Genomic DNA, 24,923 nt, shown 5'->3' with positions numbered 1-24,923 from the left:
TCTTTAATTATAGGCCACTTCATATACTTAAGGAAGACATCAAACTCTAACCATGCTACACCAACCAAAATAAGTAAATAAACACAAATAAAATGCTTCACGATTGGTAGGCAACATTAAAATAAAATTTGTGGTAGAGAATAAATTGCATAGATAAAGGCTGTGTTGTCCCAATAAATAAACTGACACAGAGAGAGAGTTTTGAGTCAGCCACACTTGGGAGGGTTCACCTCTATTGACTGAGCTGCGCAAGCACCTGAGTGGATCGGTGCCAGAGCTCTGAAATCCCTGGAGGCCTGTCTGCCAGGAGAATGAAAGTGTGACCCCAAACCTACACATCACCCGGTTCTTAGTTGTTCACTGCCAGACCCCCCTAGGTATTGACTGCGTCATAGTTTGTCATTGTTTCTTAATTTACAGAGAGGTAGAAAAGGCTCCTTTTAACTATTTCTCAGATTTGGGTTTTGTCTCTTTTTTACACTTCAGGTCATCAATTCTAAACCATTTATTCTATTTAATATTATCAATCCTATGAGTGCTAGGCGCTCTTCTGTGTGTTACCTCATCTGACGTCTCAAAACCTGTCAGAGATGTACAATTATTATACGTCAGTCAGAAGAGGAAATGGTGATAAGAGGTGACATAATGTATTTGTTTATTTAACTGAACACATCCTGCGCCTATTGCGTGCCAGTCACTGAGCCCACTGCTTGGTGCACAACAACTCCTTTGATCTTCAGAACCCTCCTAATGGGTAGGTTTTATACTCTTTATTTTAGAAACTGATGCTGAGGGAATTTATATGGCACTTCCAACTATCAACCATAGTAAGCTATAATTCTAGAATTCGTGAAATCCATGTCTAACTCCAAAGGCCATGGTCTACTTATGTTGCCAGCTATGAGGTGGGAGAAATATGGTTGTAACTTTTTAACCCAAACCTTTGCATAGATAAATGTTAATGCCTAAAAACTCCTGCAGTAGAGGAAGAGAGCTGCTATCTCACCATCTACCAACATTTTAATCTTACTCTATGGCAATTCTGTGTAACCAATTACTTCTTTATAATTCAATTGAATACTTCAGTAAACATTAAATATCTGTTTCCAGCATGGTAATTCTGTGACTCAAATCAAGGCTAAGAATGGCCATGAGAGGGACGCCTGAGTGGTTCAGTTGGTTAAGCATCCGACTCTTGTTTTCAGCTGAGGTCATGATCTCACAGTTCATATAATCGAGCTCTGCGTCGGGCTCTGCACTGACAGCACAGATCCTGTGCGAGATTCTCTCTCTCTCCTCTCTCTTTCTCTGTCTCTCTCTCAAAATAAATGAATATTAAAAAAAGAGAATGGGCTTAGAGTCCATTATTTGAGAATGCATAGTTCAAATCATGCTAAATAAACGATTAAGGACAAAAGTTCATCCAACTGAGTGAAAAAGACCAAAAGTCCCTACAAACCTCTGAGAGCACCTAGATGCAGACAGCAAGTTTCGCCACCAGCCTGCCCTTCAAAGTAGCTTGCAGCTTTGTCCTTTCCCTGCCCTTTCCTCTGCTAGATCAAGCCCTCATCCCCTCACCTCCAGGTCACTGCAGGAGCCCTGGGGGTTACTGGGCCCCCAGGAGCTCTGACCTTGCCAGTCTCTGGTGAAAATCTTCCTCTTAACCTGAACTCTTCAGGCCAAGAACTCCCAAAACAAAACCTCTGAGTAACACAACTCCTAGGGAAGTGGGGGAGGGGTTCATGGCCTTGACCTTTGCTTTTACCAGAACAACATATCCTTTTACCTGCTTTGTTGTTCCCTGTGGCATTTAGTTTACAAAAGGAAATGTTTGAAGGCTACCAGTCTCCTGCATCATGATCTTCATTTGGCCCACAGGCCCTCCCTTATCAGGACCTTTTCCCACAGTCATCCATTTGACCAGTGATAAGACTGATAATTCTTTTGTGGCTCATGGAAATTACTTTTCATTTTTTGAGCTTTATTTAACTACCTCTTCTCCAATTACCCTTAGCCTGAAGGCCATCTCTCTGGCAGCCAGGCAGGTCCTTAGTGGTCTATAAGCATCCACAGCCAGTCCCATGTCAGAGTCTTTGCTTATATAATTCTCAAACTTGTGTGTTTGCCAAAGTACCAACTGCAGCCTTTTTTCTTAATTACCTACCCCTACTATGTCTCAGTGCAAATTCCCTGTAAGAGTTAATTGGCGGTTTATATTTATCGCACTGGTAGGACATATGCCTTGCATTCAGTCTGGTCCAATCATTTGTGGCCAGCAGTTAGTCATGTGCTATAAATCTGGCACCTAGGCTTGTCCCTTTACAGGAACATTATTGGCAAGGTAAATACCTACTATGAAACCATATAAAACCTAATTAATTGTCTTTATGCTTGTTTGTCCACCCCACAATTCTCAAATTTAGTTTAGAGTTTATATCTTGCTCATGGTTGCATTCTCTGTACCTAGAATGAGCCTAATATATAGGTATTTAATATATGTGTGTAGAACAAGTGAATAGATGGAGTGATTGATAGAGGAAGGGATAGAGTTTTGATAGATGGATAGATGGAGACAATATAGCTTAGTGGTTAAAAGTGTGAGCTCTAGAGCCAGACTGCATTAGGCTCCAGTTCTGGCTCCACCACTCACTAGCTGTATGATATTGGCAAATTATTTAACTTTTCTTGGCTCAGTTACTGCATTTTCAAACTGGAATAATAATAATAATAATGCCAATCTCATAAGGCTTCTGTGACAATTAAAATGAGTTAGTCCATAGAAAGCACATAGAACAGCTCCTGCTCTTGCGACGTGGTAATGCTCTTTTTTTTTAAATCATTATTATTATTATTGTTACTGATGGTGAGGCCTTAAGGCAGCAGGCATACTTAAAAGCCAAGAAAAAGAAAAAAACCAAGATTTGAGGAAATGGCTTATGAAAAGCAGAAACAAACTAATGGCAAAGAAAACAAGACAGAAGATTGTCCCAAATATCAGGAAAAATATGAATTTAAGCATGCAGCTCATTTCTCAGGTAGAAAGAAAATGTTAGAAAGAAGGTCATGGGGGAAAGAGGGCCTGGCAAGAATTTGTATCCACAAATTTATGCCTAAAGAGCCAGCCATCACCCCACAGAACAGGACAGTACAAGTGAAGTCAGTGTTGTTGTCTGTTCACCAGTTCAATTCTGATGCCCATCAGTATCTCCAAGGGGATTCTGAGTGTACGGTGTTTCGTCAGTGCACAGAATCATGAATGCAGGCATCGGCAAGGGGACTTGGCTAGAAGAAGGTACATTCCAGCTACAAGACTAGTTAGTGCCAATTTTGTGAGCCACAGAAGAGGTGGTGGAGCCATGGCCAGTGGGTACAGTGAGGTTCAACCTGGGAAGCATGCGGAAGCCTAAACCCCAGCCCCTGCTGCAATTGCTGAAACCTGAGTCCTGGCACAGACCTGAGTCAACCTGGAAGAAAATGCACCTTCCCAAACTGATCTGCCCGAAGGGGACATCTTCCTGCAAAACCCAGAGGGGATGTCTTTTTTTCATTAGCTCAGAGGCCCTCCAGTGCTAGCAGCAGTCATATTTGCAGCCTTGGGAGGTTTTTACATCAGTTGCAAGATAAGTTGGTTTTCAGGAAAAGGAGAGATTGATGGGGCCACAGAAAGATGGATCTGAGCTTGGAGCTGCCTCTGCCTCCCTTCGCACATGATATGGCTAGCAGTGAGGCCAATGGGAATGACCCTGAGTAGAGTTACATATTTTTCACACCTCCTACTAAAACTCAGCAAATGCTTGACTTGCTGTTCCCAGCACAATTTTTCTTCCTGCAAAACGTGTTGGGATTATCGCTTTTAGCCACATATGGGCTGGAAGTACTTTGTAGGAGCCCCACGGGCCGCCAACCGTTCAATCCCATCCCTGGGAGAGAGCTCGGGGAAGCAGGGACCCAAAGTGCCCGTCCAAGAGCTCCCACATAGAAGGATCATTCCTGCTAATTAAGTCCAGTTTCCAAGACTGCATTAAAGCTGCCATCCAAATGATTTTGAAAGTCAGGAGGTAAAATACAAGCTTCAAGCCTGACACCTTGCCCTTATCCATCTTCTTGAGCCATTTCAGGACATTGGGTAACATATGACTTTTCTTTCAGTCAATCCAAGATATTATCTGCTGAAATCGCTCCACTGGTATGGGAGGGGGCTTCAAAATATGGAACAGATGCACAGCTGCCACCTGAGATGATGCATTATGAATTCAGAACTGTCATCACCTCCCCCACCACCCCTACCCTCCCCCCTAAGCACATATTTGTTCATGTGGTTTACACCTGTGGGATTGTGGGATGCGAGACAGGAATCTAATTACTGTTTGGGAGACAACCCAGTCTCTAAAACGGATTCCTGTATCTTTGTTTCCCCGGAGAAGCTTGAAATCTCTTGCCAACTCTTCATGTGGTCCAGCTGGGTTAAAGCTCCAGTCCACTTTTTCTGGCATTTGGTACCAGTGACTAAACTCTGAGGCCTTCATACAACAAGTCTTACAATGTCTGTCTATCTCAGCTCCCCATTTGTATCCTGCCATGCAGGCAGTAATTTTTCAGTGCCTTTGTACAGAAGTGCTATTGCAATCTGTGGTTAAAAGGGACATGGAGAGCTCTTGGTCCCTGATTATGTGAGGGAAAAGACCTTGTTTCACTGTATTTAGGGGGAAGAAGCGTTCCTGCTGTTGTCTGTTGAGAGACCTCCTCTAAGTAAGCACCAATAGGGAAAGAAACAACTCGAGAGAAGAGAGGGGAAAACAGAAGACTATTCTAAGAGGTTTGTGTGGGCAGAGAAGAAAGAATTGTTGAATGTCTGATTTGAGAAGGCCTTCTGCAAGGATGTAAACTGAAAGGATTTCTGCTCACTGAGAACAGTTTTTAATTCTATGTTGATGTATTGACTTGGTTAGTATTAGCTTATTCTGGTAGGTTCTAAATTCCATAAGGGCAAAGAATCTGTTTTGCTTAGCATTGTGGTGCTCTCACCTAGACTAGTACCCAGTACATAGTAGGTACTCAGTAAATGCTCTCTGAATACAAGATGCATATCTGAATAACTCGTCTCTAGGATAAAGCTCCCAGTCTGGTTGCAGATATGACTGTGGAACAAACTTGGTAAGGTTCATTCAAGGGTTGGTCACTTTATACACAGGCCAGTGAGTGGTCCTGACCACCACACCACCTACTCTCTCAGTCTGGGCTCTGCAACTGCCACCTTCACCTCTATCTCCTCCTCCTGGAAGAGAGTCTGAACCTGATCCACCTGGGGCTGCAGCTCTTGTCAAATTATTCTATTCTTTGCTCCTAGAGGAAAGGCAGGAACTCTCCTGTCCCTTGCCTTTAGCTATATAAGTTGCTATTTCCATCACTGCCTACTTTTGGTGTGTTGGCCTGGCTGGGTGAGCTGAGGATCAAGGTTCACCAGTTGAGATCACTGGGAGTCCCAAGGCATAAGGTCATATTCTTGGCCTCCCTGAAGCATCTTGATTATGCCTTTAGTCTTAGCCCTTGTCAACAGCTCATACCCTTCACCAGTTCGTAAACCTAGAATTTGGTCCTTATCTGTTTGATCCTTGTCCTAATCCTTTATCTTCCCTTCTGTTTCTCTACTTCAGGATAAAGATGGTTGGGGTTAGGGCCATCTCTGAGGAACACAGAAGATAAGCATGAGAGCCATGTGGGTTAGATTTCCCTTCTTCTCAGGTGAGGGAAATCAAATTAGGAGTTTGGCTTGGAATGTCAGTGAGCAAAGGGGTTAGAAGTCAGACAAGGAGTTTGGGGTGGATGCTCAGTTATTAATGCAATGAAAATGATTGTCTCATCATTACAAATGTATTGAACATCATACACCTACCAGAGGGGTTACACCCAGCCATAAGCCATTTTAAAGACAAGGATTCCAAAGGAAAGAGTAAGAAATGGATGTTTTTGTCACAAGCTTTGAAAGAGGGATGAACTATTACTTTACCCTTTTCCTTTCAGTTTTTGTTAACTCTGGTTCTCTGTTCTGGCTGCCTGGTGATGAAGGATCCCTAGTTTGTTTTGTTGCGGAAAACATCTCCCTCTGATAGAAATTATCAGGACCTCAGGCACATAGCATGCTCAGAGCAGCTCCTTAGACCACATTCCTCAAATTGGGGGGGAAGGGGGGCTTTTCGTTGACCAGTCCTCTGCTTCTTGGCTTCCAACTTTTCAAAACTGCTGGTAGCCAAAGTGGAAAAGCAGAATCTCCCATTCTTTGCTTATTAAGCACATTGGCCAAAGTGAACGCTTGTTGCTAAGCCCTCCAGCACAGCACATGTCTCTGTTCTTCACCAACGCACACAACCTCAACATGCCATACTGCCAATGACTTAGCAAGCTCTCAACCCATGCTTCTACAAGTAAGTAATAGCCTAGGGACACCTGGGTGGCTCAGTTGGTTAAGCATCCCACTTCGGCTCAGGTCATGATCTCACAGTTTGTGGGTTCGAGCCCCATGTCAGGCTCTATGCTGACTCAGAGCCTGGCACCTATTTCAGATTCTGTGTTTCCCTCTCTCTCTGACCCTCCCCTGCTTACACTGCCTCTCTCTCTCTTTCTCAGAAATAAATAAAAATTTAAAAAAAAAATTAAAAAAAAGCAATAGCCTGAAGGAGGATCCAAATTCTCAAGTCTTCTCCCAGTTCTAATCTCATACAATAAAGGGAATAGAAAGTTAGGTGCAACTAGAAAAATGAAGCCCCGGCTCACTGGCCAGGTTTGCAAGAACCTGTTGATTCGTTTCTAGGCCCAAGAGCTGATATTAGTATGTATTGCCACGGACTTTTCTCTTGTTGCCTGTATACCCTTAAAAGGCAGGCTCTCCCCAGATTTAGTAAAGTGAGAGGAAAATAATGGGAAATCTTTTTGTTTCTAGTATCACAAGACTCTAAGAATTCTTTTTAAATTTAAAACACACAATTTTTTTAAAAGCACAAAACATAATTACTAATGTTTTTGTGTTACTTTTAGTTAAAGATGAAGTACAAGTTGGGAAAGGGCTAAAGAAGTACAAATACCAAGGTTTAAGCAAATTCCTCACTCACTGATCCTTTTCTAGTATTAACTGCCCTGGTTTTTCCCTGAACTCGAGTATAACATTGTTCCTCTCAATTAGACCCTCTAAAATTAGAGTATGGTTACTGGGCCATGTAAATAGATATGGGAGATTGGAGAGCCATTTGATATTAAAAGACTTTTCTGGAAATTGCTCTCAAATTCTCATTGCTTTCCTTCCCTCAGTGGTATATGAATAAGCCACTTGCATGGCTATATAGTCAAATAAAGACTTCACAGTTCTCCCTGGTCCTCTATTCGCAGCTTTGTCTTACTTCCCCTTTTACCTCAGGTGCATGGCACCTTCCCACCAGCAGTGTGAATGGCCCCATTGCCTTCTCCCACAGCTCAGTGGCCTCTCATCACTTACTGTGGAAACATTCTCTTGTTCTCCAACATCTGGTATAGGCAAATGGTCTCCCTCACTGCAAATTCTAGTGTATGCTCGAGATAGAAAACTGTCTTCTTTTTTTGAAGGGATCAAATTCCCATCCTTAATGTAACTTCAGATTTATCAGATCATGATTTTAACCCATTAAATCTGAACATGACAGGGTTGCTGTTGCACCAAACAGGATTGTTTCCAACGGTCTGGCCAAACTGAGCTAACTGGTGTTCAGTCTTATACATACACTCTCAACACCGGCAGAGTATGTGTATGCTGGGCTAAGAAGTTAATGGTATGGTTTTGGGGGAAAAAAAAAAAAAACAATAACACACTAAAGTTTTAATAATAATAATTAGTCTCCAGCCATATTTCTTGGCAAATATCATTGTTAATGTATGATACTCGCTAGGCAAGTACTGGATCTCAGTTCCCACAAAATAAGGAGGTTGGACTAGATTGGTGATTTTCAAACAATATTCCTAGAATTGTGGGATTTCAGACGTGTATCCTCTGTGGGCACGGAGTGGGGTAGGTGGATTTGGGGAGCTGAGTGGGCAGAAGTCACAGCTCCACATCCTACTTCATCCAGAAGAAATCTACTCTTTATTGTTTTATATGCTGAGTTTCTGGGTAAGACTTAATAAGACCAAGTGCTTCATAGTTTAACCATTTCTTTGAAAATGACTGAGCTACATTATCTCTACATTTTGCCTTCTTACTCTAAATTTTCAAGAGACTGATTAAATTATATGCACTGTGAGGTCAGGGTGAATTGGGGTGATGGAATAAAGAACAGAACAGCATTAAAGAATTGGGTTTTAAGCAGCCAGGCTTTAGAATCATAAAATAAGTTTATTCCATCAAAATAGTGATGCTTACCGACTAAATATTTTTAGTTGTCAGAAAAAAATTTTTTGCAGCTGCTCAAGTGGTGCCCCAGAAGCTCTTGAGTGAATGTTTTTATTGTTGTTATTATTGTTAAATCTGGAAACCAAGCATTTTAGGAACTTCCAAGTAGGAATGCTTAAGTTTGTTCTGGAGCTTGAAGCATCATCCTTCTGCCTAAAGGAAATAAAGTGAAATGTCGGTTATGTGTCAGACAAAATGACCCTGCCAGCTAAAATAAATAAATAAATAAGTAAAAATAGCAGTTGTGATATTTGAGGTCAATTTTCCACATGGTAATGCAACTTGTTTGCCTGAGTCGCTCTGCATTTTCATGCCTAGTCTTAACCCATGGTAAGCATGCAACCCACGGTATCCCCAGACAGCCATCCTGGGGTCCTTCTGTGTGTTAATTGGTCCTTTGCACTTGCTCAGCCCCCTGTAGTACTAACTGAGCCCTGACCTCTAGTGGCAGGAAGGAATTAGCAAGAAGAACAATGGGGTAGTTAGTTGAGGTGAAATCCTAAACAAGTGAAGTTGCCTGTGATCCATAGATCCTGTGTGGCCCAGTTGCAAAGGCAGCTAATTTGGGAAACTAGTCACACACAAGTGGATAACCTGTGAGAACCTCCATCTAAAAGATCTCAGATGTTACAATCTCTAGCTCCATTGAGAAAGTGGAGTTGTAAACCAAGCATGGGATTTTTTTCCCCCAATCAAGGAACATTAATCCAAGAGATGGGAGTTTGGGACCAATGGGGGGAAAAAAATCCATCATGAACCAACCTAGATACAAGGTAAGTAAATTTGGTTGGTTCCATTTTAGAAAGAAAAACGTTATTCCGTCTTAGGACATTAAACTTCATTTGAAAAAATAGTACCTGCTACATGCAACAGCATAGATGAATCACATAAACATCATGTTGAACAATAAGAGTTAGATACAAAGGAATACATGCTTGATTCTAATCATAGGAGGCTCCAAACTAATCTCTGGTGATAGAGGTCAGAAGAACTTTGGGGAAGGTGTTGACTGGGAGGGGACATGAGAGAGCCTGCAGGGAGACTGGAAATGTCTTGTGTCTTGCCATGTTATATTTAAACAGTTGAGTATATATGTGAAAATTCTTCAAGCTGTACATGTAAGATTTTTCCACTTTGATGTCTGTAATTATACTTTAACACCAACAAAAAATAATAACAAAAATGTGCCTAGCACATAATATGACCTTCCTAAATATTCACTGAAGGATTTGATTAATTGATATGTCACTACCATTTTCATTACCAGAAGTAAAGAAACTAGGCTAAAGGGGGAATAAGAAGAAGGGAAACAGAAGGAAAAGGAGAGAGAACAGTTTTTAAAACAGAATCTGGGAGAGGGTTGTGTGGAAAGGATAAATAAAGACAACAAAATCTGGAAGGAGAAAGGAAGAGCTGGAACAAATTAGAGAGGAGGAGCAATACTAGGGTAGGAGAGCTTGTCTTATGCTCTTCCTTTTCTCTGTGGCTACCCCTGAAAATTATCTTGCCTTTATTAAGAAATAACCCTTAGGGCACCTGGGTGGCTCAGTCAGTTATGCATCAGACTTTGGCTCAGGTCATGATCTTGTGGTTCATGGGTTCGAGCCCTGTTTCTGGCTCTGTGCTGATAGCTTGGAACCTGTAGCCTACCTCAGATTCTGTGTCTCACTTTCTCTCTGCCCCTCCCCCACACATGCTCTGTCTTTCTCTGTCCCTCAAAAATGAGTAAATGTTAAAATTTTAAGAAATAGCCCTTTAGGCCATAGGATTATCTAGTCTTCTTTTATGTTACACTTCAACTTTTTATTTTAAAATATTTAGTATTTTAAGAATATTTAAATATTTATTTCATGAAATTCTCAAGTTTTACAGTTTTAAGGAATAACCAAAGTTGTAGATTCACACTTGGACCTGAAATTGTCTCCATTGTCTATAAAACAGGTGAGCCATTCCTTGAAAGATTGTCTCCTTAACACATATTTATTGAACTCCCACCCCATGCCCATTTCATGTCTTCACTCCTTAGGAACTTAGTAATTTCTAATTTCACAATATCTGGTGGTTGCCTTAGAAGCTACCATACCTCTTCTAGCTGTTTTGTTGGTGCTGGTTATTTGTGGTAATTAAAGCCAAGTATTATTATTTGTTTGTTCAGTGAGTGGGTATGTAAGAAATAAAAAACAGAGAAAGAGCCCTTATGGAATAAATGAGTTGATCATTTTTTTGTGTCTGGTGAGTTGCCCAATGAGCATTTTGGGTCTTCTTTCCTCTGGCTGAGGTAGCCAGGGTGGCCCCCCAGGGCTAAAGGGACATATGACTCGAGCTCTGTATCCTGAGCAATAGCCATTTATACTGAACAGAATGATATGAAGCAATAAGCCAGATTTTGAGTGCGGGCTGGAAATATTCCACCCCTGCTCTGCATTGTCAACAATGAATAAGCATCTAAAGTCTTCTTGAAGGTCTTCAGTGAGAATTTCCTCACTAATGTAGTGCAAGTAATAACTGTAACAGTAGTGAACACTTGTTTACTGTACAGTAAGCAATATACATATACTGACTCATTTAATTTACAACAACCACCCTGTGATGCAGATAGAGGTAAGGAAACTGAGATCCAGTGAGCTGAGTAAGTGGCAGAGCCAGGATTGCAACTAAGCTGTCTGGATCCAGAGTCAGCTTCCTTTGTGTCTCCTTGTGTGTCAAGAACGTTTTTACAATTCTATAAAATTGATGAGAGCAGGACAGAGGACACGGATTGCCTGGATTTTAGACTTTTTTCCACTGCTGCTTACCAACTCCGTAACCTTAATCACTAGACATCTTTAGGTCTCAGTTAACACATTCTAAAACTGAAGGTATTGGTTACCTCCAGTCTTTATTCTCCTTGAGCCTTTGGATCATAGATTTAGATATGCCTTGTGTCTTCTAATCCAACAGTAATTTTTACCTAGATGATGATCAGAATAATCTGGAGAGTTTTGAAAATGTGTAGAATCCTGAGCCTTAAGATCGATTGAATCAATTTTTTGGAGTGAGGCCTTGAATTCTTTTTTTTTAATATTTAAACTTTACTTATTTTTCAAAAGCTGTTTGTTTGTTTGTTTGTTTATTTATGTTTAAATCTACTCCAGAAATCTGGTATGATTGTGAACCATGGATTCAGTTCATTTTCCCTCAGTACTGGAATTCTTTCCATATCATCTTTCTTCTCTTGAACAGGTTGGATTTTAAATGTGCAAAAAAGTAGAGAATAAAATAATAAACCCATCACTACCTTCAAAAATTATCAACTCATGACCAATCCTATTTCAGTTTTACCCCCACATACTTCATGGCATTCTTGGCAGGTGATGGCAGCCCTATTTCTCTTTAAACACCTCCACCAATGGAGATCTCACTACCTCCAAAGACTGCTAGTATTATGGTCCTTTGAACTAAAAAGTGACAGAAGCCCAACTTTAACTTAAATAAGAGAAACCACCTTCTGGAATGCTACTTGGATATTTCACAAAATCTAAGAAAGAGTTGAGTGACCAAGTTGTGTGACGATAAGAGTATAATGAACTTCAAGAATATCTGGAACTCAGAACTCAAACACCTTTCTGTTTTCCCTCTCTCACTTCTCCCTCTCCCCTCCCCTCCTCTTGTCTTTCACTCCTCTGAGTGCTAGTTTAATTTTTTTCTTTCTTGCTATATACATTAGTCTTCTCCTCTTGGTGGGAAACTCTTCTCTGGTTTTACTTCTTAGAGTTTCTGCCATAGGCAGCCTGTCTCTCACTCCTAAGTCCCAACATCTCAGGAGAAGGAGTCATTGGCTTGAATTGGGTCAGGTGCAACTTTAAAGATATTTCAGTGATAACCGTGAGGGAATGGGAATCAATTTCCTGAAAGTAGGGTGGGGTGAGAGAGCTAAGGTGCTTAAATACTTTTTCCGCCACCCATAATGTGTCCAAGGTTTTTTAGACTTTACTTACTATCGGTAATGTCTCCCCTGTAGAAGGCTGACCTCTCCCTTCTTGTAACTTCTGCCACTGAGTTTTTTCTCTGCTCTGAAAATACACAGACCAAGTATATTTCTTTTTTCACATGATGTGATTTGAAAACAACTCTCAAATCCCTCACTTAATCTTCTCTCCCCAAGGCTAACTAGCCTTGGGTTCTTCAACACTCCCTGGACTGACATGATTTTGAGTCCTTTTTTTGTCTTGGTCACTCTCCTCTGGATTGGCTCCAGTTTGTCACTTAAAAATTGGCACTCAGAATTGAAGGCAATAAATGTTCCAGATGTGAACAGGCCTGCAGAGTCAAGAGCAGGACCAGGCAAGCCCCACACACCACACACATTTACACATATATACTGTGGAGAGGACATTGTCAATAAAACTCCAGCTTGCACTCCTCTTCTGGAACCTCAAAATGCTCAGTTCATTTCAGGTTTGCAGTCAACTAAATCCCAGCGCTCGTTATGGGAATAACTGTTAATCCAGCAACTCTCCCCCTCTTCCACGTTTCCCAACCTTTTTATTAAATCCAAAGTATTAATCCCAGATATTAAATACATCTTATTAGTTTGGCCTGATTATTCCAGGCTGTCAGAATCTTTTGGAATCCTTATTTTTCTCTCTCAAATATTGTATCTTCCTCTCAGCTCTATCAGCTACAAGTATGATAGCAAGTCCTCTTCATTTTCAAGCCATTGATAAAATGTTGGAGAGAACCAGCCAGAGCCTGGGACACAGAGGCACACTGTTCAGGATCTCCTTCATGTGGATATGGCTACCTTTGTATTGACTGGTTAGCTACCTTACTGGACTAAGGTCCACAATTCCTATTCACAGTTCTGAAATACAAAAATTAAATGTAATTAAATTTAAAGCTCCCTCCTCAACAAAATATTAGCAAATCAAATCTAATAGCACATGAAAAGGATCATATACCATGACTAAGTGAGATATATTCCAGGAAAGCAATGGTGGTTGCAGAAAAGCAATGATGGTTCAACATTATAAGAAAATCCATATATCACATTAGTAGAACACAGGGAAAAAACTCACATGGTTATCTCAATTGACGCAGAAAGGCATTCATCAAAATCCAGCATATTTCCTGATAAAAAGCTGTCAAAGCTCAAAATAGAAAGAAACATCCTAAACATTATATATGGCACTTATGAAAAATACACAGCTAACATCATATTGAATGGTGACAGATTAAAAGCCTTCCCTTTTATATCAGGATGTCTGCTTTTGCCCCTGTTATTCAACATAGTACTGGAAGTTCTAGCAGAGCCATCAGATAAGAAAAAGAAAATAAAAGGCATCCAAATTAGATAGAAATAATTAAAATTATCTCTATTTGGAGGTAACATGATCCTGTACATATAAAAAAATCTTGAAGAGTCCATAAAAAAACTGTTAGAGCTAATAAATGAATTCAGTCAGGTTTCAGGGTACAAGATCAACAAAGAAATATTGTGTTTCTGTACATCAAAAATGAGCAATCTGAAAAGAATGTTGAGAAGCTAATGCCATTTATCATAGGACTGAAAATAATAAAATATCTGGGAATAAATTTATCTAAGAAGATGAAAATTTGTCCTGAAAATTATAAAACATCAATGAAAGAAGGTAAAGAAGACCTTGATTGACATCCCATCTTCATGGACAGGAAGATTTAATATCATTAAGATGGCAATACTATCCAAAATGCTTTACAAATTCAACACAGTCTTTATCAAAATTCTGACAGGTTTTTGTTGTTGTTATTGCAAAAATTGAAAAGCTGATATTCAACTTTATATAGAATTGCAAAGGGCCCCAAATAGCCAAAATAATATTTGAAAAGAAGAACAAAAATGGAAGATTCACACTTCTCACTTTCAAAACTAAGGACAAGGTTACAGTAAAATAAAAAAAAAAAAAAACCAAAATACTGTGATACTGCATAAGGGTAAGAGATAGGCCAATGGAATAGAATTTGGAATCCAGGAATAAGCCCATACATCTACAGTCAATTCGTTTTGACAAGAGTGCCAAATACTTATTTAGTGGGTAAAGAATAGTCTTTTTAACAGATGATGCTGGCACAATTGGATTTCCACTTGCAAAAGAATGAAGTTGGATCCCTATCTCACATCATATACAAAAATTAACTCAAACTGGATCAACAATATAAATACAATACCTGAAACTATAGAACTTTTAGAAAAAAAGGTAAATATTCATGACCATGAATTTGGATTTGACAATAGATTCTTAGGTATGACATTAAAAGCATGAGCAAGAAGAAAATATAGATAAATTGGACTTCATCAAAATTTAAAACTTTTATGCATCAGAGGGAATAATGAAGAATATGAATAGACAGCCTACATAATGGGAGAAAATATTGTCAAATCACATACAGTATATGATAATCACACATTCTAGTATCCAGAATATATAAAGAACTCTTACAACTCAACAACAAAAAGGCAACTCAGCTTAAAAATGGGCAAAGGATGGAAGTAGACATTTCCTGAAAGAAGATATACAAATGGCTAATAAGCATTAGCCATTAGGGAAATGCAAATAAAGACCACAATGAGATTCCACTTTACACCTGCTGGGATGCCAGCAGAAACAAAAATAATGTTACTAGTATTGGTGAGGATGTGGAGAAATGAGAACCCATTGCTGCTGAGAAATATATAATTGTTCAGTCACTGTGAAAAACAGATTGACATTTCTGCATAAACATAGAATTCGATAAATAGAATTAATTTTAGAAGCTAAACATGAAATTACCATATGGTTCTGCAATTCCACTCCTAGGTATTTACCCCTAAGAGTTGAAAAGAGGTGTTCAAACAAAGACTGGTACATGAGTGTTTATAACAGCATTATTTATGATAGCCAAAAGGTGAATAATCTAAATGTCCATCAATGGTTTTGTCCATAGAACAAAATATGGTATATACATAATGAAGTTCTGTTATAAGCTACAACATGGAAGAACATCGAAAACATTATGCTAAGTGAAATAAGCCAGATGGACATAAAAGGACAAGTGTTGTATGGTCCCACTTATATGAACTCTTTAGAAAAAGCAAGTTTACAGAGACAAAAATAGAACAGACGTTATGAGCAGCAAAGGGACAGAGGACAGGAGAGTTATTGATTAATGGTTACAGTGTTTCTGTTGAAAGGAATGATGAAAACATTTTGGAAACAATGGTATTGGTTGTACATTATGAATGTACATAAGGCCGCTGAATTGTACACTTAAAAATGATTAAAGTGGTTAGAGGTGCTTGGGTGGCTCAGTTGGTTAAGTGTCCAACTTTGGCTCAGGTCATGATCTCACAGTTTATGAGTTCAAGCCCCGCATTTGGTTCTGTGCTGACAGCTCAGAGCCTAGAGTCTGCTTTGGATTCTGTTTCTCCCTCTCACTCTGCCCCTCCCTCACTCTTGCCCTGTCTCTCTCTCCTTCAAAAATATATAAATAAATAAACATTTTTAAAAAATGCTTAAAGTGGTTAAGATTTTGTTATAAATTATACTACAATTTTTTTAAAAAATTAATAATTTGGTATACCAAAAAGAAACATTGTATCATATACTTGAAATGGTGAATTGTACAGAATGTGAATCATATCTCAATAAAGCTTTTTAAAAGAACCCTATGGGGGCACCTGGCTGGCTCAGTCACAGGAGCATGTGACGCTTGCTATCAGGGTTGAGCTTGAGCTCCATGTTGGATATAGAGACTATTTAAATAAGTAAGTAAGTAAGTAAGTAAATAACTAAATAAATACTTAAAAGAACACTAGTAAAAACTTTTTTTTTAATTTGCAGCAAACTCATTTGGGGGCAAAACCTGACATAAACTGACTAGCTTTTATTTATCATATTCAGTGTAAAGAATAGTATTTTTTTTCACAGAAATATTAACACATTTGATTCAGGGTACCGACCCAGACCCTGCTAAGGAGTGTTATATAGCATATATGTCTATGTATTTATATATACATTTTTTTAATTTAAGAATTCTCACTTCTCAAAACATGTAACGTCAGGACTTTCAAATAAGGGATTAGGGATTTGTAGCTCGCATCCACGTCTCAAGGTCTACAGGATGGAAGGAAAGTCATTTGGCAAATGCTCATCTGAGACCTTGAGGAAACCTAAGAGCACAGGGAACAATTAGAGCTGTAATTCCATTCCAAGTATTTATGCAGAGGAAATGAAAACATATGTCCACAAAAATATTTGTATAAGAAAGCTCAGATCAACTTTATTCATAATAGCCCCATATTAGAACCCATCCAAATGTCATCAACAGGAGTGTGTTAGCAAATTGTGGTATATCCATGTAATGACATACTGTTCCATAGTGAAAACGAGCTGTTGGTACAAGCAATAACATGGATGAATCTCAAAGGCTAAGTGAAAGAAGCCAGACACAAGAGAGTACATACTATATAATTCCATTTTTTTTGAAGGACAAGAGTAGTGAAAATGAAGCAACAGCATAAGAAATCAGAAAAATGATCGTCATTGGGAGAGGAAGGGGAATAGGCTGTGGGAACAGGAAGGAGCTTCCTAAGGTGTTGGAAATGCTCTTGTTTTTTGAAAATATTTCATGGGTATATTCATTTATCTAGATTCATTGAACTACACTTAAGTTCTTTGCATTTTAATGTATGCAGTAATGTCTCAAAACATACAGGAATCGCATGGATAAGATAGAGAATCAATCAAACAAACCAAAAAGGACCCACCTCAGAGGGTTGTTCAAAATAATGGATATATATATATAAAATTTGCAGTTCAGTTATCCAGGCACAAAATTTTTGTAACTTGTAATTTTTCGTATTATCCTATTACTTGTAAATGTGCACATTTTGCTTTGATTCTATCTTTTGCACCACTCTAATCTGTCACACATTATTTTAATGGGTCAATTTTTAATATTATGAAGAAAGGCCTAGGAAGGGCACCTAGTGACTGACATTATGGTCACACACAATTGGTAGAAATAAAGGGATTTCCTTTAGGCTCATTTAAAAGATTTTAATGATAGAAGGACAAAGGGAATATTTGGGGGTGGGGTGCTCAGTAAAATTCACATTTCCTACAGTTTTAAGAAAAATTGATAAATTTTATAGATCACCATGTTTTACAAAACTAAAAGGAAGCTAACTCTCAGAGAAGTTAAGTGATTTGCCCAATACCACACAGCTAGAAAAGGGGGAGAAATTAGACCTTAAGTCCCATGTTGTTTTCATTATCTTGTGAGCGCTTACCCAGGACTCCATTAACCCCAGGTGAACTCCCTGAAATTTGGTTTTCTAGTGGGGAGGAAATCTATAGCTTTCAACAGATTTTCAAATGTCTCTATAACCTAAAAAAAAATAACATGCCTTTGTGAAATAGAATAATTGAAATCTAAATATGCAGAAACTTTGATTACAAAGAATTTTTGGTCTTCAGTTTTAGAAGAAATGGCAAATACCAGGCAAATAAACTCATACTGGGGTTTTATTCCAAAAAGTGACACACTCAACTCTGCCCCCTGCACCCTGTATGCCAACATCAACAGCAGGGACTGTAACAAAACATACTCCACCATCAGCTGTAGCATCCCGGATTCCCTCAAGTGTTTCAGGCAAATGAGGTTTTACTATCTAAGTAATATTTAAGATAATTACACTTCTTTTTTAAAAGAACAAGTGAAGCCAATATGAATACTGGTTGCTACGTCTCCTCTGCAAGGGGTAATTGGATACTTATCAATTTCATACTTCTGGGAGTCATGGGGGACAGGAGCTGCAGAAAGCTATACTCAAAGGAATGTAGACCTTCATTTTCAAGGGAAAATAGGATTTACACAACTTTTGGCTCTAAACATCCTCATTTCAGTGTATTTGAATATGGAATATTCCCAAGTTCCTTGTGCTGATGAAATAAACATACTAGAAGCCTGTTGTGTCTTCACTGCTTGTCACGAGCTATTGAGTCTCTGGATTTACTGGATACCTGTATAGTGAAAGAAAGAAATACTCAGGGGGTTCCAACTGATTAGTCCCAAACTCTGTAATGATATGCCTTTTAAAAAGTCCTCTGGAGCATAGCTGAGTACATAAAATAGCCTTTACTATCCTATTGACTATAATCCGAGGCTGTGGGAACTTTGCTTTTACAACATGGAGAGAGCAGATAGTTCTCAGCTTATACAAGACCAAAATAGGAACAAAAACCCAAGCTCAATTTTAATGTCATACATGATAATAATGAAAACATCTCCTGACCCTTGCTCCCATGAAAAGATAATCAAACTAAGTGTGGCTCCTCCCTGGAGTGTCACTGGCATTGAAAAAGAAGGACTATTTGTTACAGATCTGGTGCTCCATAGACTTGTCTGAACTTTAAGAGATAACCATGACTATGAGGTTGTCCAACAAATTGTAAGGATTTTTTTTTTTACTCTTGTAAAATAAAGTGCTTTTAATCTTGCTCATGACCTATCATATGGCTAATTACAAGTAATCAGAAAACAAGAAGGTGATTTTTCTTCATAATCCAAACATTCTGGCTCTAGTTCTCATGCTGAGATGTTAGTAAATGAAAAGTTTTCCTTGAAATCACAGGCTTGGTGTCTATTAGGGATCACTGACAGTGCTTTCTTACCTTTCATAGGTGCCTCAAGACCTCATCAACAGGCAGAACTGGTGGGTTTTGATTAGCCAATAATAATTTAGGAGCTAAAGTAGGCAGACTTATTAGGGATTGTCAGAAACTAGAATAATGGCCACACACAAATCCAAACCATCTGGCCTATAATAGAGTATGTCTTTCTATAGGTTATATCTTGCTTTTGCAGTAATAAATTATTCTATCACATTCCCAATAAGGAGATGGAGAGGGGAGGTCAGGTGACCCTGAAATGTCTGATTTAATTCGAGATGCCGTCTCTGCAACTCCATATTCTATCACCAACTCCAAAGCATAGGGGTATTCTTTTCTTTTTCCACTGGCCTGACAACCAAGAATGTTACCAGCTGAGTTATAGGGACGGTGGACACATTAGTCAAGCCCTGTTCATATGAGCAGGTGGCAGGAGAGAACGAAGGGGTGTAGATAATCTAGGAGAGTGGTTCCAAAACCTGACTGATTATTAGAATCACATGAAGAACCTTTCTAAATCACAGACTTCTGAGCCTGTTGAGTGTGTGGACTTCAGGGGGCTTGTAGTGGATTCTAGTGTATTGGTCAGTTTTCATGAAGGTAATAAACCACCTCAACATCTCAATAGCTCACATAAACATTTGTGCTCACGTTTCATGAGATCTATGAGTCTGCTGCAGCTCTCTTGGGCATGCCTGGGCTTGACCTCGAAGTATGTGTATTCTCATTCCAGAACCCAGGCTGAAGTAGTATCCACTGACTAGGGCGTGCCGTTCTCATAACTGAGGCCAGAAGCTCAAGGGGTTGCCAAGCCAAACCATGCCAACACATCTAAGGTTTCTAGATTATTGTGACATGCATCACACCCACTTATAACTCATTGACTAAGGCAAATCTATGACCATGTCCAGTATTCATGGGGTGAGGATTAAACATCACCTACAGGAAAGCATGGCATATGTGGCAGGCTGAGTGAAGGTAGCAAGGGAGATATAATTGTAAACAATTACGTGGTAGGCTATCCAGCCTACCACACCTAAGAATATAGAATTTTTAAAAGCTCCTCAGGCAACATTAATGAGCCCCCAGTCACTGGTATTTCATGGGAAAGGCATCTCCTGTAAGTACCTGCTGAGACAACTGAGCATCCGGGAATAGTCTCTTTAGGAGAGTTGTTGAACTATATAACAGTTTACCAATCAATCCATCAACAGACAGGTGTATCCAACATATAATGAAATCTGATGCTTCTATAAACTTTAGCAGCTTTTGAAAACTACATTTATATCATTCTTCTCATGTAACCTTCATAGCTTTCATTATGTGGCTATTGTTATTCTCATTTTGCAAGCATCAAAACCTCACTCAGGGAAATTAAATGGCTGATGGCAACACATCTAGAAAAGAATGGACCTGGACTTACTCCATGCCTAAGTCCAGCTCCCTTTCTTCTACAGTGGATGTCCTGGGTGCCTGTCATTGCTATCTCTTCCTCTCCAAGACATGCTTGCATAGATATTGGGATCCAGGATGTACATTTTAATTAAGTCATTAATCTGAAATATATTTATTAAACACTTACCACAATCCAGGCACCATGCTAGACACTAGGGAAGCAACGTGAATAAAACTGACAAATGCCTGCTTAGAGTTTAGCTAGGAGGGACCAATGTGAAGCAATGAGGCCCATAAACTTATGTCACATGATGACAATTGGAACATACACCAGGTGAGGACAAATGCCAGGAGGAAAAGTAATAGGTGTTTGGCATGGTCAAAGGCAGCCATAAGAAGATATAACAGGAAGTTAAGTCCTTTTCAAGAAATTTAAAAAATTATTAAATAGTTTTGATCCTCAGATTTCATCAGAGGACAAAATATTTCCAGAACTTCCCCAAATTACTTCGGTGCTTCAAAATACAAACAATAAACTCACATTGATTTTCATGGCAAAAACCTTGTTTCTTTTGACAGGTCCATTGCTGAAATTCAGTTCCTATTAAAATGATCCATTTGACCATTCCAAAACATTTAATGAGGAGGAATAGTAAAAGTAAATACAAATGAGCACATTTTTCTTCTTAGAAGCTTCTTACAAGCTGAAAGGACATCAAAATTACCATACTGCATTGACATCTCAGCATGAACAACACCTATTATGATGACAAGACAGGAATCTTGAAGCATCTTTTGTTTCAATAAAGCAAATTCCCATATATGGCACATTTACCACCTGCTTATTTCTATTAGGACATGTATTTCCTTGAGAAAAGCTAATGAAAGACATCACCTTTGGATTTTCCTTGCATTCATCCAATCAACAGATATAAATTGAGCCCTTGTTATATGCCTGATACATGTCTACACATTGGACATATAGCAATAGACAAAACACACCAAATGCCTTCCCCTTTGGAGCTAATATTCCACCTAAATGCAGACAGACAATTAACAAGATTGTTTGCTTGTTTGATGGAGGCACATGGGTCTTAGGAAGAAAGTCCAGACATGCACTTGCTGTAAAGTCCTGAGATCATTCACAGGCAGGAAGCAGCTGAATGTTTCAGCACTTAGGCCTTGTTACCACTGACACAGTTGTTAGGTGTGGGCCCCATGCACGTCCCACTCTGGCAAGTGGGTTGGGAGATGTTGAGCTTTAAGCCTTCTGGCCACAATGTGGATCATCTGTCAGGCAGTATTTCTGTCTAACTCTCAAATATGGTTATGGGCCATCTAAAGGGAGTGGGACATGATCAATTTCTTTTGAAGAGACATCATGGGGCCATAGCTGGAAATGAGCACATTAAGAGTGACAGGATCTTGGCAGTCACAGAGGCTTGAGACTTTGAGTCTTGCTTTTCAACCAAACCAAGTGGGATGGCTGGACATTCATTAGGAAGAAACAGCCTTCCTCACACTGGCGCTCACATTGCGTCACCCCATCTCCCCACAAGGACTGAAGAGGGCAACTCCACGTCTCCAGTTTATCAATGTATCAAAAGTGGGGTTGGTCAGCAGTCACTACAGAAGTGGAATTTGAGAGTCTGAAAAATATATCATAGAATCACTAATAATTCTAGTGTGTTTATTTTTTTAAGATTTTAATTTTTAAGTAATCTCTACACTCAACATGGGCTCAAACTTACAACCCAGAGATCAAGAGTTGCATGCTCTACTGACCAAGCCAGCCAGGCACCTCTAGTGTTTTTACTTAACTATGAGTAGCTTCAATTATTCAATGAAGAACACATAAACAGAAGAAGATTTCTACAGACACCTTGTGTTAAAAATTAACAAGCTTTAACCAAGAGGTCATTCCCTAAACTATATGCCTAAAGTCTAGCCATTAACTCAGTGAGGCAAGAGGAAAAAAAGATATTGGAGGTTATCTCTGCAGCTGGTAATTTTATTTATTTTTTATTTATTTTTAAAGTATATTTCTTTTGAGAGAGAGAAAGAAGGAGCTGGGAAGGGACAGAGGGAGAGAGAGAGAGAGAGAGAATGAGAGAATCTCAAGTAGGTTCCACACTGTCAGTGCAGAGCCTGATGCGGGGCTCAAACCCATAAACTATGAGATCGTGACCTGAGCCACAGTCAGATGTTTAAAGGACTTAGCCACCCAGGTGCCCCTCTGCATCTGGTAATTTTACATTGCAAGCAGAAGGATTCTAATATCTGGAACATCTATAATATTCAATTGGATGCGATTACTAAATGCCTGCTTATGCCATGCACCTTACTGAGAGATTTACATACAATACATTTAAGCCTCTCCAAGCTATGATTTGGTGCTGTCATCATCTGTTTGACATCTAAGAAGGTGAAATTCTGAGAATTTAAATAATTTGCCCAAGATGAAACCTGAGATTCAAGCTCAGGTCTGTCTGGCTCCCAAACAGATGTGTTCACTGTTTCAAACTGAATAAATTCCTGTATTTATTTTTCAGTGGCAAAGACCTAAGATCCAACCACGCTTCCTCTCTAGCCAGCTTTTTGTTAAAGACCAAGGACCAATAGCAATCTTTTAAGGGCAATTTCATGTTGTTTCTTTCATAAATTACTTTTGTAATAATAAGAACATAAGTTGTACTTCAAAGTTGTACAAGACTCAGTGCCTTGAAATCTACTCTCTGTCTTTCCTGTCCTTTGTCCCCTTTCTATGCTGTTTGATCTGGGTCCAGGAAAACCTATGTATTATTATTCAAAGGACTCGTGGCTTAATCACTAAGAAGCCAGAGCCTGAAGAAGGCTTTGACTGCAAGTCTTCAGAAGACTTGGTAAAATAGGTCATGCTGAGAAGTTGTGGGTCTTCTTTCTCTGACAGCTTTAGAAGAAAGAAGCATCTATCCTGGTAACTCGGGAATTCACTCAAGGACTCTACTCAGTGTTCCTTTATCTGTAAAATGGAGATAACATCTTGCCCTAAAATTGTAGTGTGCAATAAACAGAATAAGATACACAGAATATTTACCATAGTTGCTGGCATATACTAGGATCTCCGCTAATGCCACTTCTGTCACTGCTCATTGGATTATACTGAACATGAAGTCATTTCTAAGGAGAGAGATCTGTTTCACACAAAGCTCTCCATCCTGATACCCTTGCATGGCTCAAAATTGCATCAAACCGAATTTGATTTTAACCTTACCCTTTGGGAGTTAAAAGTTCACACAAATGAAAAAAGGCCAAAGAGGAAGCAGATTAGGGGCATTTTATTATCTCCTTGTCTCTGTCCTGCAGGTGGGCCCTGGAACTGGCCTCAGTCCCCTTTTTATTTTCTAAGACTTTGTCACTTTACTAAACACTCAGACATTTCACTGGAGCAGGCCTGTTTTGTGAGTGAAAACTTTCAGAGCAAAGGCAGTTCATATTTCTGTATAGAGACCCCACTATTAGTCAAAATAACACTTTGGATCATTCCAATTAGTTATTTAGACGTTCCCCATCTTCTCTCCATGACTATAGATAGTCTCTGGGGAGCTTGACTTGTTTTTTCCTTATGGCTGTTATTAGGTTACTCAAGTTAACGTACTGCATCAGGAATGTTCCACTTGCTAAATTTTTCAAGGGTTTCTCCAATTCACTAACATATTCTTCAGCTAAATGCAAAGTTCTCTAAAGAGTTTTGTTATTCCCTTTCATATTTCTCCCTGGACTCCGAAGTGAAAATATATACTCGATTAATTATACCATTGTAAGCTCCTTTGGAGGGATCTATAACTCTCTCAGAAAGGCTTAGGTGGTTAAGCTTGACTTCTTCTAAATGTTCAAAAAGTTCACAAAGGCACCATTCTGATGCAGTTTGCCCATCTGTGTGCATTTTCTCTTCAGAGAGGAAATGTAAAGACCAAGAGATGAAAGAAAAAAGGATGAGGGAGGGAATTAAGAGGATAGAGAAGGCTCAGAGGCAGGGAAGGAAGAAATGGAAACAGGACAGATCCAGCGGTGGACGATCCCAAAGCCCTGGAAACCCTCCTGGCATGACATTGAATGGAATCACTTCTTGTGTACCTGGAAAGCCATGTCCTTCCTGAGCCCCGCGACTAAGCTGCTGAGGATCAAAAATGCTGTGAGTAACAGAGTCCCAGAATTACTCACACAGCATTCAGATACAGGAAGAAAACTAGCTGTTTTATGTTTTCATACCTGATTTGACTTTTTTCATGAGTCCTTCACTGGCTTAAGTAGCAAGAGGACAACCACCACATTTAGTCTCATTTAGTTTTAAAGTGAGTTCTGTCCAGGGGCACCTGGGTGGCTTAGTCGGTTAAGCGTCCGACTTTCGCTTAGGTCATGATCTCGCAGTTGGTGGGTTCGAGCCCCGCGTCGGGCTCTGTACT

Source organism: Hyaena hyaena, unplaced genomic scaffold, assembly GCF_003009895.1.
Source record: "Hyaena hyaena isolate Hyena2069 unplaced genomic scaffold, ASM300989v1 scaffold_452, whole genome shotgun sequence".
Lineage (NCBI taxonomy): Eukaryota > Metazoa > Chordata > Mammalia > Carnivora > Hyaenidae > Hyaena > Hyaena hyaena.
This window is presented reverse-complemented; position numbering follows the sequence as displayed.